Source organism: Lygodium microphyllum, chromosome 19, assembly GCF_053477565.2.
Source record: "Lygodium microphyllum isolate KBCC chromosome 19, Lygodium_microphyllum_v1.1.10, whole genome shotgun sequence".
In the NCBI taxonomy this organism is placed as follows: Eukaryota; Viridiplantae; Streptophyta; class Polypodiopsida; order Schizaeales; family Lygodiaceae; genus Lygodium; species Lygodium microphyllum.
Genome location: NC_141153.1, coordinates 77754159 through 77771391, shown reverse-complemented (window position 1 = coordinate 77771391; position 17233 = coordinate 77754159). Strand labels below are relative to the sequence as shown.

The 17233-nt window shown below is 41.8% G+C and overlaps 1 protein-coding gene across 1 annotated transcript in view; it reads right to left on the bottom strand.

Moving 5' to 3' along the window:
- The window catches only part of LOC148020061 (putative inactive purple acid phosphatase 1), a 51258-nt gene that overhangs the window by 10862 nt on the left and 23163 nt on the right, over positions 1-17233 (bottom strand). The gene's annotated exons all lie outside the window — the stretch shown is intronic.

Genomic DNA, 17233 nt, shown 5'->3' with positions numbered 1-17233 from the left:
CATTCATACACCCTCCCCACATATGCCTCCAAGTCTCAGTGCAGGTGTAAACAGTGATGCAACAGTGTCTGTTGATGCAACTGTAAACCCATTGACACACAATTATACACCTGTGAAACAATAATTGCAGTAGGGATTCTTGATACATGACATGAACATTGTATGCTGCAGTAAACTTACTGTAGAAGGGAAAAGTGAATGCATTGATAAACAGTGTATGCAGTGTGAAATAGTGAATTTAGTAGTGATCATTGGAACTACATTGTATGCAGTGGTGAAGTTGCTTGCAGAAGGAAAACCAGCAGAAGAAACATTGATAAAAGATAATCAGGCTGCAGTGAACTCGCAGTCAAACATGAGCAGCTGAGGATGCTGCACTCAATACACCAAGAAAGGCCCCTACACTTAAGATCATTTATGTAAGGAAATGCAGGAATGGATGACCTCCCCAGGGTCCAACAGGGGCCAGGAAATGCCAAAGACAGTTAACGAAGCAACGTATGAAAATTTTCAAAAATTGGTCGAGGTAGAAATGCAACTAATGCATGAGAAGTTAACAGAAAAACACGGGCATTAATGGACGAAAGGATGGCTAAAATGTTAGCAGGCTGAAATACAAGACCAAGTAGAGATGGAAATAGAGGTTGCTAGAGCTCTTATGCAGACTAAGTCAAGAATAGATGCCAGCATGGTGGTGAAAGCTGAGAAATTCAAAAGGAACCACAAATCACACCGGAGCAGCAAAAATAAATGGATGTTTTAAAAAAGGATATGCACACCTATGCAAATGTGGTGGAAGGCGCCCAAAAGAAAATGGAGAATGTTGAGGATGCTGTCAAAGAAAGTGCAGAATGGATAGATGTGGCAAAAAAGAACAATGGAATGCATAGCAACAAAGTGGAAGTTATGAATGCCACCTTGGAAGAAGAGGCAAGAAGATAGGCACACGCACTCCACATAAGAGTGGTTGGACTGGATGAGACAAGCTCCCCAATTGAAGATGCTACAACTTTTGCCACCAAAATTGGGGTTATAGATGTACCCATCATTGGGGCCTAGTGAGTCGGGAAAGACGACACAAAAACAAAAGTCCTCATCCTAAAGTTTGGAGACTTGGAAAAGAAGAGAGCCTTCCTCTCCAAGATGGTCACTCTCAAAGGAGAAAAGATCTACCTAGACAAAGACCTTACCCTAGCTCAAATAACCCACAGGAGGGAAAACATGCCACACGTTCAAGAGGCATGAAAAATAGGTAAATGGGCTGTCTATAGAGATGGAAGAATCATCGTCATAGAGAAAATGACAGCATGAAGGTGTGTGGCCTATGAGACCTTGAAGTTCACACTATGGAATTGCAATGGCTCCCTTAAGACAGATGCAAGTTACTTTGAGGATACTTTCGAAGGGATAGACATTGCTATGTATATTGAGACACACCAATGTAAAGACATCCATCTATTTGATGTACATGGGGATATAGATGGGAAAGTACATATTGCCTTCAGCCTAGGAGGCCTAGAAGGACGAGGGGATCAAGAGGTGTGGCAATTCTATTTAGAGAAGAGCTTCAAGATATAGGCCAAGTGGTACATAGAGATGCAAAGGCAAGATACATGTGGATTAGGTTACATACAAATAGGGCTCGAGACATATATTACCATATGCTACTTCCACCTTGCATACTCTAAGTTTTCCCCTATAGAGGCATCCCCGTATACACCACTATATGAGGACATGATAAGATTTATGAGCATTGGAGATGTTTTACTAGAAGGAGACTTTAATGCACACACAGAAAGCAACCAAACTGCTTTTAATGACATTAGCAATGAGATGTTTAGAGATATTGCATTAGATGAAGTGGGATTAGTCGGATCAGCCAAGATAGAGAGAGAACAGAATATGGAACACACCTACTAGCATTGGGAAGTGCACATGGTTTAGTCATCCTTAATGGGTTGCCACAATGGGGCTAGGATCTAATGGTTTCATGTGGTAGAATAACAAGAAAGGTTCAAGCACAGTGGACTACTTGATTGGATCACCCAACTTGCTACCTCACATAAAAAGCTTTGGAATCTCAGACACACCAATCGAGCTTGCATCAAGAATCGTGGAGCTATTGGAGTGCTTGAGAGAGGAAGCAACTCGATCAAGCATTAGCAGCAGACCATGCTATTCTAGCTTTCACAATGCAATATGGGCATATACATGAGGCACAGTCACACATACCAAAAATTACCACGTTATGATTTTGTGGAAGTGAGCTCACACATATACAGTACTGTTGTGCGAGATTCATTGAGGGAGCTAGACACACAGTCCTCTCTAGATGAGTTAACAGGACAGCTGGCTAAGATAATACATACTTCAGCAACCTATGCTTTCCCACACATTACACCGTCTGTGAGGGAGGACAGGATCGAAGCTCAGCACAAAAAACTAGTAGACAGTAGAGAGTGGAGCACGACACCCAATACGATAGACTGAAAGAGTGTAAACTGAAAGTACAAGGTACAACCCTTAAACCTTAGGGTTGTAGAGGGGTGTTCACACCCCAACACGGTAAGTGCCCGTAAGTGTGTGTCATAAGCACATACGAAATAATACCATAAGTCTGGGGGAAAAACCCTCTCCTACCGAGAGTAAAAAGTGCCTCAGTGTCCTATTGATCACCGACACTCCTATGTGACTGTAGGCGTAAGTGAGGCGTGAGTGAAATACCCAACAAACCCCCCTGGAGTGAAGAGTGATCAAGAGTACAAGGATCATCCGCCACCAAAGGAGATCAAATTTAAAGCATTGCGAAATGCTTTAAGTTTTTCACGAGGAAGAGCTTTGGTGAAGATGTTTGCCACATTACTGGTGGTAGGACAATAGACAAGGCTGATATCACCTACATGTAGCCTCTCTCTGACAAAGTGATAATGTATCTCAATGGGTTCCGTGCATAAAACACTAGGTTCCGTGCCACTACAATGGCACTCTGACTGTCAGTGAACAAAGGAGTAGGCTCCGTAACAGATACATCCAGATCAGCAAGCAAGCGTCTAATCCATACGCATTCAACTGTGGTAGTGAAAGCTGCCTTGTATTCAGCTTCACATGACGATGTGGCAACAGTGGACTGTTTCTTGCTAAGCCAAGATATGCAAGACAAGCCAAGAAAAAAACAATTGCCACTAGTGGAGTGACGTGAATCATAATCACCAGTCCAATCAAAATCACTGTAAGCATGTAATTGCAATGGTCCCCCTTTGGCATAAAGCAATCCAAGAGATCTAGTACCCTGGAAGTAACGGAAGACACGCTTAACAGCTTGACAATGTGACATTCGTGGCTGATGCATATATCTGCTCACGGCTGAAACTCCAAACTGTATGTATGGCCTAATGTTGCATAAGTAAATAAGACATCCAATTGCTGGAGCATATGTGTGTATATCAAACAAATCATTGTCATCATGTAATGACAGTTTAAGTCTAGGTTCCATTGGTGTACAAATTGGCTTGCATTCTTGTAAGCCAAACTTCTCAAGAAGTTTACCAATGTATCTTGACTGTGATAACCCAATACCTCTAGCGTCATGTATAAACTGAATGCCCAAGTAATAATGCAAAGACCCCAAGTCTGACATGTCAAAAGTTTGCTGCAAATTTTGTTTAAATGCTAAAATCTGATAAGCATGTGTCCCTGTAAGTAAGAGATCATCAACATAAAGACAAATGATCAGCATGGATCCCCCCTCTTTACATACGTAAAGGGTAGACTTAGATGAGCTGTTTATGAACCCTTGGCTAAGCAAGAAAGCATCTATCTTTGCAAACCAAGCTCTAGGAGCTTGTTTCAAACCATACAAAGCTTTATTCAGCTTGCAGACCAAGTGTTCCAATCCCTCAACTGCAAAACCAATGGGTTGTTGTACATATACTTCCTCATGAAGTTCCCCATGTAAAAATGCAGTTTTAATATCCAATTGATGCACAATCCATCCATAATGAGCAGCCAAAGCAACCATAGACCTGATGGTTGCCATACGGGAAGTAGGAGCAAATGTCTCCTCATAGTTAATGCCTTTTTTCTATGCATAGCCTTTAGCTACAAGCCTTGCCTTGTATTTTTCAATGGATCCATTTGCATTCTGTTTCAGCTTGTAGACCCATTTTGTTCCAATGGCTTTCTTCCCAAATGGCAAAGACACCAAATCCCATGTTTGATTCCTAGTGATAGAATCCAATTCAGCTTTCATTGCTGCCATCCAATGCACACTCTGTTGTGCATCCTCAAAACATTCAGGCTCCTCTTCATCAAGGGTGCTTGCTGCCATAACAAACTCCATGGTATGTGCAGTATCATGCATACGAGCTTGCCTTCTAGTACGACCAGCCATGGGTGCATCCAGGTGACTATCTTTCATAGTCTATAAATACCATCTAGGCATTTGTCTTGCCTCCTGACTGTGCATAAGCTCTTGCTGAATTTCAGTTTCAGCACTTTGCTGAATATTCAGATCAGCCAATGGCTGATTTTCTGCATTTTCCAAAGGAGCTGAATCACCAAATGTAATGGGCAGCAGCCCTTCAAATACATCACAAGTAGCCTGATATGTGTCTAAACTAGCCAGGGACAATTCTGATTTTTCATTAAATAGTACATCCCTACTGACAAACACCTTTTTCGAAACACGATCATAGAGTCTGTAGCCTTTGCTCTCACTGCTATATCCCATAAAAATGCATTTAATAGCCTTGTTATCCAACTTTTTCCCGAGTACCTTTGGAATATGTGCATATGCAAGGCACCCAAAGATACAAAAGTGTCCAACAGAAGGTTTCCGGCTGTTCCAATCCTCAAAAGGTGTAATTTTCTTCAAAGCTTTGGTGGGACATCTATTCAAAACACGGCAAGCACACATGACAGCTTCCATCCAGAAATTGTGAGGCAAGCTCTTTGCCTTCAGCATACATCTCGCCATCTCTATGAGTGACCGATTCTTTCTCTCTGCAACCCCATTCTGCTGTGGAGTATAAGCAGTAGTGTACTGATGGACAATGCCCTTCTGCTTCAAAAGGGAATTAAGCATAGAGGACATGTATTCCCCCCCTCGGTCCGAACGGAGAGTCTTAATTTTACAACCAGACTGGTTTTCAACAAGTGTAATAAAAGCCGAGCATGCATCATATACTTCTGACTTTTTGACCAAAGAGTAGACCCAACAAAATCGAGTAAAGTCATTAATAAAAGTCACAAAATAGTAACATCCTCCCAATGACTTTGTCTGCATAGGTCCACATATATCTGAATGCACTAACTACAACTTGGTTGTTACTCAAAAAGCAACATCATGGGAAAACGAAAAACGATGCATTTTTCCCAAATACATTCTTTGCACAAGTGCTCAGGAGGTCTCTCCAGTAGAGGTAATCCATCTAGCATTTGCGTATGCTGTAGGAGCATCAAGCTGCCAAAGTTCACATGCCCCATCCTAGCATGCCATTACTCTGCCTGTATCATAGCAGGAGTAAGCGTGGATGTCAAATACGCTGACTGATCAACTGAAAGAGCATCCAACTCGTATAACCCATGACATAAAGTGCATGTCAAGACCAAAGTCATGTGTTCTTTGTCTCTCACCATGCATCTGTCATCATCAAATGTGACATGCAATCCACAACGTGCCAAAGAAGAGATAGAGAGCAAATTCTTCTTTATGCCTGGCACAAATAAAGCATCCTACAAGCGGAGAATAGAGCCATCAATGGCTGTGAGCACAATCTCCCCAATACCTCTAACAGGGTATGATGCATTATTGGCACACTATACAGACTTGCCAACTGGAGCTGCATGAACAAATGCAAATAAATCTCTCCAAGATATAATATGCCTACAAGCACCACTGTCAAAAAACCAAGTGCCTGTATCCTCAGTAGAGCTGAATGCTCGATCTACCCAAGAGGTGTGATAACTGCATGTGTAAAAACAATAGTCCCTGTCTACAACAAAGGACACGGACTCAGTAGCAATGGAAGGAGCATCAGAAACAGACATTCCTGACTCCTTTTTCTTCTCTTTGGCAATGCGTTTTCTGCATTCAGTGATATAGTGGCCTGGCTTCTTGCAATAATGGCATTTTTCCTTTTTGGCTTGCGTGCCCCCTTGTTTTTTGTTTGCTTGTGATGCGCCAGAAGTCCCAGAACTCTGCAAAGCATTCTTCACTTGGTTGCCTTTGCCCTTCTGTCTAGCCATAAAAGCCCGCTCAGAGGCTATAGCATCTACACAACTATTCCTCCGTGTTTGCTCCTCCTCTAGAAGCAAACTGACTAACTGAAGAAAAGTGATTGGCTGCACGGCAATCCTCATGGTGAGGTTTAAAGCCGTATGAAAAGCCAAGTACGAAGGAGGTAATGAGTTCAAAGTGGTAGATATCATCTGTGCATCCGAATAATACTCATCAACATTCATGAGTTGCTCTCGTAAGTTCTGAATTTTGTTCAAGTGATCCTGAATAGAATCACCTTCATCCATTTTCAATGTCTCTAGCTCTTTCTTTAAGAAAGAGATGCGAGTCTCATTCTTGCCTGCAAACATCTGCTCCAAAGTTAGCCAAGCTTCCCATGAAGAAGCTGCTGAACGAATGTGGGGGATGATTGACCGGCTGAACTGCCAATGCAATCAGCGACAAAGCCTGTGCATCCCGTGTATCCCATGCTTTTTGAGCTGTTGTTCTTTGGGGAAGTGGCTGAAGTGGAGCAGGCTGAGGTGCTCGTGGTGCACGTCCTCCTGGAGGAGGAGTAGCTGGAGCCACAACTCCAGGTCGAGCTTCTTCTCTACTGACATAATCCCAAAGATTTTTTGCCACAAGTATATTCTTCATAATGAAGGATCAAAGTGAATAGTTATTTCCATCGAATCTGTCCTCCTTGGATATATAGGTGAAAACATCTCCTCCCTTATTTGCCATGATTTTCAATTACCAAAAAATGCAAAAGAGCAATGTTGAAGCAGGACTACACTGGAAATCTAAAAATTTCTAAAAATTGCAGGAAATAACTTTCTGCAATTAGTTTACAGAGGTGCACTCTGTCAAAACTATCTGTTATGCAGGCAGTCCAACGTGCAATCAGTGTTCAGCAACACTGTACCAGCAAAATCCCCAAATTTTCTTGCCTCGGGTTTGTCAAAAACAGTCTGTCAGTGACTGTAACTGCAACACATGTGCCAATGTCCTCAAAAAACACAAAAGCCCCAAAATATCTAACAAATTTGGCGAGAAATTTGCATCCACCGTGTCCAGGACACGTATCCTCTGTTCTGTGTCTGTGTGGGTAGAAACCCCTCTTCCAAAAATTAATTCTGGAATTAAAAAAAGTTTTTTTTTGAAATACCTTAGTAATGACAGGCTAGTGGTGGGTTGCGCTGGTCACAGGCGGATTGTGTTAGGGGGGTGGTCAGCGTGGTGCTAACGCTGGTCAGGTCGCAGGCGATGTCAGAGGCGGCGCTTCAGACCAACGGGCGGGCAGCACTCAGCAGGCGGGTGTCGCTGGTGAGGGGTGGTTGGAGTATAAACGGGCTGTAGGACTGGGCAGCACTGTCGCTGGCGAGCAGGAGCTGCAAGAGATGGGCTGAACGTTGCAGGTAGTGTGACTGACAGGCAGTGCAACCAGGACAGGGGTGACTCATGCAAAGGCTGCAGGGCAGCCGCAGGGCATCACATGTACCAGGTGTCGCAGCTAGCAGAGCTGTTGTTACAAAGCGTTTAAGAGGCCTAGCAGGTGCAGGGCGACTTGCTGACGGACTGGTGGCTGCTGTGGCAAACTTGAAGGTCTGTGTCGGTACTAAGCAAGAAGCTCCCTGGAGGCTAAGCGGAGCTGAGGAGAATCTGAGCTTCAGCTGAACAGAACCTGAGCTAAACAGAGCCAATGCTCTGAAACCAAATGTGAGGGAGGACACGATCGAAGCTCAGCACAGAAAACCAGTAGACAGTAGAGAGTGAAGCACGACACCCAATACAATAGACTAAAAGAGTGTAAACTGAAAGTGCAAGGTACAACCTTAAACCTTAGGGTTGTAGGGGGATGTTCACACCCGAACACGGTAAGTGCCCGTAAGTGTGTCATAAGCACATACGAAATAATATCATAAGTCTGGGGGAAAAACCCTCTCCTACCGAGAGTAAAAAGTGCCCCAGTGTCGTACTGATCACCAACACTCCTATGTGAGTGTAGGCATAAGTGAGGCGTGAGTGAAATACCCAACACCGTCAAATAAGCCTCTAGGAGGTAATGCCCCACAGAATGGCTGGTATGATGACGAGTTCAAAGAGACATGAGCATGTTTTCAATGAGAGGTGGCACTTGGCATATGTACACACAAGCATGCACTGACACTCTTTGGATGATTGGTATGCAAAAAGAAGCGGGAATACCTGAGCAAACTAGAAACAGAAATGCATTCCATGTTCTTGGGACAGGACAGCAAGAGACCATGGAAAAGGATGCATGAGAGCCAACCACCTATACATATTACTAGATCGGACGATTGGCATGAATATGCTTGCACACTTTATGATGTTCCTAGCCAAGAGCCTGTGCCACTCCCCTCAACCTCAAGACCAGCAAATTGCAGATTTTTCATAGAAAAAGCAGTGAGGAATGCCATATGGAAACTGAAAAATGGGAAAGCCCAAGATCATGATGGCTTACTAGCAAAACACTTCATGCATGCTTGTGATATCTTGGCACCAATGTTGGCTCACATCTTTAATAGGGCAATCTATAAGGGATTTCCAACTAGTTGGTCAGACCATACTATTGTGCTACTCTTTAAGAGTGGAGACCCTGCACTACATAGCAACTATCGAACTATTGTGATTGGACACATGTGGGCCAAAATATATGGCTCTATTGTGGAACAAGCATTGAGTGAATGGGCCAAGATGCATGGCCTGAGATCAAAAGGCCACGCTGGCTTTAGGAGGGCATATACCCGTAGAGATACAGTGGAGTATCTATGCCTATATGAGACAATGGCAGGGAGAGTACGGACACTTGACGGCATCTCAAATACAGTCAATAGCACCATTGGGGTGAAATAAGGCTACCCACTTTCACCGACGCTATTTGGGCTCTACATAGATGAAATTTCAGAATATCTGGATAGAACTCGTGGGGCCGGAACCAGCCTAGCTAGAGTGTTGATACCATTATTGCTTTATACAGACGATATTGTACTTGTATTTGGCTCAGTGAGGGACTAAATAGACACTTGGATGCATTATCAGCTTTTTGCAGAGATAGAGACCTTAAGGTGAACCTTGGGAAAACTAAAGTTATGGTATTTAACACTTCAGCTGCTTGGGTGACGAGCTGAGCACCAGTTTACTTTCAATGGAGAGCCAATGGAGATGGTTAGGAAGTATGCTTATTTGGGGGTCACATTAAGGAACCATAGTTCTCTCCAAGGCTTGTTTGGCAAAAGCATATGCAGCCTTAGGTACATTGGAGAGGCAATGTGCTCACATACAGTTTCATGAACCGCACACCAAACTATGGCTTTTCGACACCTTGGTTACACCCACACTCCTATATGGGGCAGTTATTTGGGGTCCAAGCCTCTTCCACATGAGGAGACACCCTTTGGGAGATTAGGATGGACCAAAGAAGGAATACTATGATGGGTGGGAGCATACGGAAAGACCATTGGTCATGATGATCTCACGTATGATATGAGCGAAGAGCTCAACCCCACATGAGATTATTGCCTCATGGATTGCACACAGTTATTGATTAGATCCACACCTCATCCCACCACCTGAGGATTGAGACAAGCAAATGGGAGGGTATATAGACAGAGGAACATATATGCCCATTATGTGACAGAGAGCCAAAGATAGAGGAACACTACATCTACCGGTTCATGATATATTATGATATACGATGCAGATATGAAAGCATGTTCGGGGCAACGCACAACTTCATCAAGAGTGGCTCAAGAAGAATGAAAGCGCACTCACCATCATCAAGCTTGGCCTCTTTGACAACTTTCTTGACCACCTTGATCTTACACAAATGGCAAAAGAGGTATGAGATGGCCTTCAAACCACATTTAAGGGAGATATTAATAATTCCAAATTATTTGTACAGATGCAATTGTTTAGTATCTCCTACAATCCTTTAGAGACTCTTAAGCAACATCTCAATCATTTAAGCCTTCTTTACCAACAATTGACCACTCTCAAAAGCTATCTAGATGATGATGATAAAAAGGCTATACTTCTTAATAGCTCAATGAAAGAAGCACAATTCCATGAAACCATGACAACTCTCAAGGTGGCTTGAGAGATGAAATATGAAGAAACGGTCGCCATCCTTTTGGATGATGAAAGGCGCAACAAAGATGTTGTCATTGCACTGACAGCCTTCTACACCAAGAAATAACCGCCCAAGTGCCGATATTGCAAGCATCTTAGCCACACTATTGATCAATGCTACAAGAAGAAAGATAAAGACCAAGACAAGCAGCACACCCAATATACCATTGCTAATATCTTATTTGATAGTGACTTTGACAAGCCACCTTGAAAGTAGATGATAAATTCAATGTAGATGCACAATGGAAGGTGATTGAGACATAGATATGGATGCTCAATCTTTTTTCATTCTCTTCTTTTTCATTCTTCTCTTCTCTCTTCACAATCGTCCACTTTTCCAAGTATCTTACAAAGTGATAGACACTTTGACCTTTAAAACACTTTACACAGCCTCTCTCACACTTACTAAATACAACCATAGGATAAGGCTTAGGATATGCCTTATTTCTCAACACACTTACCACCTCTAATAAGGCCCTTAATGTATCTGTTCAATCATTGTCTCGACAATCCTGAAACCTATCAATATGCCTTTTAAATCAAATCCTAAATAAATAAATAATGTGTTTTGAAGTAGACACTGACCATGGCCATACATGTGCTAAGACCTTTCCAAACACTTATTGTGTGGGGTACTCTGCCTGGATTTTTATCCAAAACAATTTGTATTTTCCTTTCATGAATCTATTAGGAGCTGTATTTCAGGGGGGATTGTAACCTCTTTCTACGTGACCGCTAAGTTGATCCTAAAAGGTATACCCATGTATTTGATCAGTGCCTTTGAACCACGTTGGCTTTTGATCAGTCTCTGAGCAATGCACATGCACCTTTGAATCATATCTTACTTTGGGTCCTTGAGCTTCTCAATAGGCCATGCCATGATCTTCCTCACAATGCATCTCTCTCACTTATGTAACTCCTTTCTAGAATCGTTATATAGGATTAGACACCACCTCTTTGAGGTAAGACCTTTCATTTTTCCTTTCATGTATGTTTCGTGTCATGGGTTCATTCACCAATGACCCAAAGGAAAGACTTGTTAGATTAATTTATCCTTGTATGTAAACACACATTATTGTGTGTAGAAGTGTGTTTAGGTGTGAATAACTTTTACACCACTTAGCATTCATAAGGGTCAAAGGTTTAGGTGGATACCTCAACCTATATATTTAGGTCCTATCACTCGTACTTACATCACAAAAACTATCACATCAATCTATTCAGCTTGTTGTGTACTTGCAAGAGCTCTCTCTCTCTCTCTCTCTCTCTCTCTCTCTCTCTCTCTCTCTCTCCATCATGGAACTTTATCCTCCATAGCCTGTTGGGCATAAATAAGCTCCATGCCCAACATAGACAGCCATTTCACTTTACCGAGCACAAGGTCCCAATCTACCAGGGCCACAACCAAGGAGAATACATCATAGTCAGATCTCACAACCATCATTATGAGGTACTAGACACTCACCACCAAGCACATCAGTCGAGCAATCCACTCTCACTTAGGGTTGTGGCCCATTGTGATGGGACTTGGTACTTAGACCCAAACCTTGAGACATACATGACACAACTACATGTATTAAGGATGCAAGAGAAGGCCTCTTTAAAGACTAAAGTAAAACTTTGGAAAGTGGGTATAGAGAGATCCATTTGCACACACACCTAGGGATGTTCCTTTTTTTTTTTTTTTTTTTTTTTGTGTGTGTGTGTTGGGGGGGGGGGGGGGGGAAGGGGGGTATATACCACTAGGTTGGAAAGAAGGATCCAAATGAGAAGGATCAACATGATGCCAACGGTGACTCAACATTGGAATGCACTTGGTATATTACAAATCATCACCCTTCCTTGCTAACTTCTGGAGGAGATTGGAGGACCACTTTAGACCTAGAAAGATTAACTTTTTTTGTATTTACTAGTGCAAAGCACTTTAATAGTTGGCACTTGGTGAAACCAGTCTTCCTCTTTGGATAGGGTGGTAAAACGTGATCAAGTACTTAATTACAACCATTAATGACTGAGCATAAATTGAAATGCACAATTTGCCTTAATAATCTTGGACATTAGACACCCTGTTGGCCCCAAAACTAGCACCACTTTTGGTATTTCTTTAACTTTGATTGCTAATGGAATGAATACAAGCTGAGATTCCACAATCTCCTTTGCTGTTCCGAAAGCCCCTTGCTCTAATAACAATCAGTAAGCAATTTGAGCCATTTGCCCCTTGACTTTTCATCCAACACTTGCACAATTGAAACCACAAACTGGCCAAATGTTGCCCCAATTTACAATGAATGGGCTAGCATCTGAATTTCTTAATAATTACATAAATTTCAGGTACTGAATTCAATGTATGATGCCTTCTCCTATTGGCAGGGTCCCAAGGTGGTTGTCAAACCCTAATTTTTGCAAAAATCTAAGATTTACAGTAGAAATCCTCTTGTTTGACCAAATATGGCTGAGATCTACTCCAAACGACTAAGAAATGTTGAGATCTTTTGAGAAATTACTGGAGAAGGTGAGAAAAAGCCAAGATGAGAGAGAAATCTGATTTTCTTCACAAGAAAACCCTAAAATCTGCTTGCTCCAGTCTGCATTGAATGCAGTCACTTATTACTGCCAAGCACCTCCAAAATGTTGTCTCATGATCAACAATGCTATTGCCAACTCTTGGAAGGTGTCTCCCTGCTGTCCCTTGCCTCTGCTGAGGCCCCCAAATGGCTGTCTTCTGCAGCAAATTGTTGTTCTCTATCAGAAAATGGACGAGCAGCTCCCTCTCTCTCCCCCCAAGCTGTAAACTAACTGAATGGCTGAGAGCCAACCCACAAAGACGTTTTCTGAGTTTGCATGGGCATTTTTGCTAAAAGTAGTAGCCTTCTAAACCCATTTTTCAGTATTATCCAGTCATTTAAATTAATTTTCAGAATTAAATTATCTTAAAAATTAATTTCAACCCTTCTGACCCTACCTAAAATTAAATGTGCCCATCCATAATTAAATTGGCTAGGCCATTTGCAACCTAGAGCAATCCCCAACCTCTGTTGATTGGCATTAATTAATTTATTAATGCTAGTCTCTAGTGTCACCATTGACACTTATTGACCAAATAACTGTCCTAGGGTCAAAACTGACACCAACTAACCCCCAAAGCCTAACTGGCATAACTTATCACAACTTTCTTCTTTGGCATCCACTACATCCTCACGATCATTGACCTATTACCATGAAATAATTGCCATGTGCATCACATGTGCTAGACAACCTTGCACATTTAATAACTAACTTAATCAAATGTTATCAGCAAGATTAAAGCATCTTAAAATTTCACGTTCCCGTGACACTTGGCTTGGCTAGAGCAATGACCATGTTCCTTGTGTTAGATGCTAGCAACTAGAGGAGACACAAAGCTCTAGAGGTTTGGAGGAAAGCACTTAGGATGGTATTTCATAGCACCGTAGAGTCTATGATTGCTAAATGGGTGATGGTTGCTTGGGCCATAGAGAAAGGCCCAAACTATGGTTATGAGAATGTACATGGGAGGGATGCCATGCTTACCTTGTCTTGGGGCAACCTGTGAGCAGGATTGTCACGCCAAATTTCTCACAAACAATGTGTACACAAGAGCACTATCATAAACGGGAGCTCATAGCTAGCATTATTGCTTGGTAAATATGGACTACCAAATGCAACCATGCTATATATTCATTGGACAATATCCACTACAAAGACTCTCTCTAGGATTTGGACAAAGATTGTCCATACTCTCCAAAAGAGATGGGAAAGCATACATGGCATTTCAAAGACTATGAGGAGAAGGAGAGATTTTTTTCTCATGGCTTGGGATTCTAGCACTTTCTTTGATTGTCAACTGCATACAGTTATGCACTATGGACCTTTTGATTTGGTTATTCACTTGGGGCTTGTAATAGACTTCCCCTTTGTGATATACATTTTGTTATAGAAGCCCCTTACATGGCTGTTTTATAGTTTTACTTTGCCTGGGGATACTTTGTCTCAAGGGGATTTACCGATTGAAATCTTCTCCTCTTTAAAATAAAAATAAAAATATGATAATTTTAAAGACAATTTCAGGTGGCATAACACTTCTTAGACTTATTGGAAAACTCAGATCAAATGAATTGATGATCCAAAACCAATGTTACCATTTGTGTTGCATACTCAATAGCACGCTTGACCCATGATTCAGCAAATTATTCAAGCATTGTGCCATGCAAGAGTAATATGAGGACAGTTACCCTCAATGATAGCACCTGCTGCTTTATTTGCAGGACAAATCCCACAACAATCCCATGAAAAATCAGCTCAATGCCAGTAATCCACTCTGATGTAAGTGCATCTACAGACCATCATGTGAAAACACGAAATACATCTCCGACAAGAATAGGCCACCGTGCCATGAATTGACCTTTTCCACATGTCACTCCAACTATCTACAATCAATGAGACCTGATTTTTCCCCATTTCTTGTCAATGTTGCTTGCTCAACAAGGTGCTTCTCTGTGTCAAGCAAAACAGTCTATAATGTTTGATGACGGAGATACATATGTAGAGCCATACTCCCCAATATTTTCACATCACTTTAAAGTACTCTGACCTAGCAGCACAAAATTGAATATATGATCATGGAACAAAAGATGTGCCACTAATGCATCCACCTCTTCCTTTACTTTTGGATCCCAACTAGATGAAGTCTGCTCTACCTGCGTGGCAATAGAGGCATACTAGGCACTATTGATGCATAAATGTGCTCCACCAAAAATATACCAGCATAGGTAGCCATCCCTTCCTGTCCCCTCCCTGACAAGTGGCATCCAGAACATGTCTCCCAGCCATCCCCTTGTCACAACAGATCATGGCATGTCCTTGCAAAATATGATGCATCCCCATCTCTGCAACTGTATAGGAGGAGAGCATCCTGATGTCCCAGGGCCTATCCCACTGTCCCCTGCCACTATGATTGAGGTGAACCACAGACTTGCCATTGGACTCAAAGAAGTGAAAATGCAACCCACACTTAACTTCTTGCAAGGTATGCAAGAGATGCTAAGAATTGCAAAGGAAGTATAAAACCAGTCCATGATCATGCTACATTCCACTCCTCAAGATCTCCAGAAAGGATTTAAGATATCAGATTTCTCTGTCATGGTGAAGACCACCAAATGTTATATTTTATATTCAAGCAACTATGGACCTTTTCAAATCACCAAGAGAATTAATGTCCTACCAATTGGATTTACCTCTGGATATCCAAGTTTATCCCATGTTCATATAAGTCCTTTAAAAAAATGCTTGGGATAAGGTGAACAAATTGTCCCAATTGAGAAAGTCCCTAGTAAATGCTATAAATTATTTTCAAGCAAGTACCAATTGAGAATGTCCCTAGTAAATGTCATGAATTATTTTCAAGCAACTGCCAATTGAGAATGTACCTAGTAAACGTTATAAATTATCTTCAAGCAACTGCGGACCCTTCCAAATTACCAAGCTGAGAAGTAGTGTCTCCTACCCATTGCATTATCTTTGGATATCCAAGCTCATCCTATAAACCATTTGAAAGAACATGTGGGACAAGGTGAACAGACATAGACTACTTGATACATTCCACTAAAATATAGGAAGTTCTTGACTATAGGACTACACAATCTCAGAGGACCATTTATCCCAGAGTAAATACTTTATTATTTACTCAAGTGAAAGCACCTCCCATAGAGGCAACATGAGAGTCAATTCGCTCACTCTAGAGTCACTTTCATAACTTTGTTCTTGGGAATAATTCTCAAAACAGCCATGATTCTTAAGAGGGGAAGTGTTACATGCTGGTAACAGCCTTGAGTCATGAAGTGACTCGGTGTGAACACAAGCTTAGGCTAGGGCAGTTAAGGTGTCTGACAAATAGGACTCAAGGTCTCATTCATGTGATATCTCATGTGAGCACCACCCTTGGACTCTAGGCCCATAGGGGATCACATTGAACACAAGGATGCTGTGGGTTGGTGGTTCACTCATATGGGATACCATCCCTTATGACCTGAATCTGGGCTGTTATCTTACTAATCCTATCCATTTGGCTCTATAGCTGGACGACGATGAGTCTAATGCCCATCCCTTTATGCATCATTTTATGTGAATATGACTTGCATTGTGTCTCGTGTGCAGGTTGGATCTACATAGATGTTTCACTAACCCTGGTGGTCCCCTTGGATCCTTCCCATAAGCAGAAAAGTTCATTCAGTGCTTCATCCCATCCCAAGCTCTTTCTACAAGGGAGATGCAACAAATCATACTTCATTTCATCCTTTAAAACATCTATAGACAAAGTTGCTGCCCATTCTTATGTCACTTCATCATCACTGACTAAATTCTGAACAGTCTCCAGACTGCATTGACAAAATTGAAATAATTTCTATCAAACCCAAAACAAAGTTGTGACAATCCAAGCGCAAACTCAGAATCATTTATGTGTGTGTAACTATTTAGCCCTAAGAAGCTTGCAAGTGTAATTCTGATGCAATCTATCAAAGATATTGGACGATTGTCAATTATTGTTTCTCAAATCATCCATGCAAGCCAACTACTCATAATTTGTTCCTTACGAAGAGGCCATTTCAGATGTCAACCTGTAAACACATATCAAAATCTGGGGAGGAAAGGTTAGCCTGCATCAAATCATGTAAGGCTGCTAGTCTACGCAAACGAGCCATACTAGCTGAGGTATATTGTACCCTGCAGCCTAACTTTTCAGCATTACGACTGAAAATTGACCGAGCATTTAGGGCATTTGAAAGCACATCTACAGATTTGAAAAACAACCTCCCGCATAAACTTAAAAAAATACTCAAGCTGAAGGAA